The sequence below is a fragment of the Magallana gigas genome, chromosome 1, assembly GCF_963853765.1.
Source record: "Magallana gigas chromosome 1, xbMagGiga1.1, whole genome shotgun sequence".
NCBI lineage: Eukaryota > Metazoa > Mollusca > Bivalvia > Ostreida > Ostreidae > Magallana > Magallana gigas.
Window position 1 is genome coordinate 54178531 of NC_088853.1, and position 1833 is coordinate 54180363.

A 1833-nucleotide genomic window follows, 5' to 3' on the forward strand; every position below is an offset into this window, starting at 1 on the left:
ACTTTCTTTTGTCCCCTCACTACAATACCCCGTTGTGTTCGGGGCCCCTGATTCTCGATCGGCACCTGTCCCAAATAATCATAACATTGCACGCCATGTATACTCATTTCCCTACAAAAGACATCGTGCATTACCCTATGTTTTAATAATGAAACATTTACATACATGTAGAAACAAAACATTTAAAATCACAATTAATTTCATATGATTTTTCTTTATTTTATCCCTAACGAGTCACCATACCATTCTTTCTAAAAGATTTATTTCATTTGTAGTAGGCATGTTACCATTTAAGGTGGAAGGCTACATCGTCAAAACATGTCTGACTTCCGTTCGAAACGCCATTGTGTTCCGGATTGATAACATTATGTCGTGGTACAAAATAGCTATACACCGTTTAATTGAACTCTTCTAACTAAGGAGGTGAGATAGGACTGAAATCACCAAAACGCTTAGAAAATAAGTCAATTTTCTTCCTGTTTAAAGCTTTTAACTAACATTGATTATCAGCTGTTTTGTACGGAAAACGTGGAATCTAGATAATATACAGTTTCCCTGCTCTGCTGCTATTGGCAATACATTTTTGTCATGTCATCTGCAACAGACGATCATACATATGTGGCGGATTATCGATATAGGTAAGCAGATGTCAAATTTTCATTTAAACTATATATGTATGATGAATATAAAACGAAAGTACCGTAGTACGATCTCTTGAATTGATCCTAACTTCCCAAATTTAAAAAAAAACATTTGCAGTAAAAGACTTTCATTGAAACTTTGACATTAAACTAATGTATTTTGATTAAAATAAATACAGCTAGGTAGCAATAGCAGTGGAGGCCCGGATTTGCAGGCCAAATGAGGAAAAGACAGAATTCTGACAAGGAGCATGTTTTTCATTTCCACACATGCATGTGTATCACTATGGACATCTAATGTATGTATTAATATGCGTATGGTTGTTGTTTATAATTGCTATTGTATATAAAAAAAAATAAAAGGCAATTTAACTACTAATATTTTGTTTTAAAGAGTTAAATATATATAATGCATTCATCAAAAATATAATTTTTCAGCTTCAAACATTATCATAAGCACTACTAATCTTATATCTACATATTTAGCATAGACTTGTTCCTTTTTTAATTTTTCTTCGTGATTTTTATAAATAAAAAAATTGATCCCAAGATATTTGAGACCATGTAAAATAAAGAAAGACAACTCTTAAACAGGATCTTTTATACCAAGATTTTTGCAATAATTAAGTATTTCCTTTAATTTTTCAATTTCATTCAATTTCTTCTCTTCATCCTATTAACCAACGAATATTGTTTATATTTTCAGGTTTTTGTGGGATTTTGTCCAGCAGTTTGCCTTAAAAGAATTTTTTTATATTTTAGTTTCATATTTATGTGGATTCCAATAAAAATCATACAAACTTCATTCATGATTTTTTTTGTTTTTCATTTCTAAACTTAATAACATTTCACTTTCATAAGATTTTTAAAACAGAAATGTTTAATAATTTGATGAATATGGGGTTATCTGGAACCAGACTGATATTTTAAAAATTCTCTAGAAAATAGTGTATTGTATTTTGAGGTCTATTATTGTTGAATACTGTGCCTAGTATTGGTATCAAATGCATGCAACAAAAATCTCCTACACTTATTTGGTGTAGAGATCCACCTTAAAAAAAAGGATCAAATAATGTATTTTTAATTCAAACGGGTCACCATACAATGACAATGCTCTATTTCTTTGAATTTAAACACAAACAGCGCGCCTTACGTTTCAAATTGTCGACAGGAACGGAACAAATAGGGGTAT

The 1833-nt window shown here is 30.6% G+C and overlaps 1 long non-coding RNA gene across 1 annotated transcript; it reads left to right on the forward strand.

Moving 5' to 3' along the window:
• The first annotated feature begins 287 nt into the window (after positions 1–287).
• Positions 288–1446, forward strand: LOC136273942 (uncharacterized). Its single transcript, XR_010712163.1, has 3 exons — positions 288–638; positions 821–940; positions 1348–1446. It is a non-coding gene; the product is annotated as an uncharacterized lncRNA (long non-coding RNA).
• Positions 1447–1833: the final 387 nt, after the last annotated feature.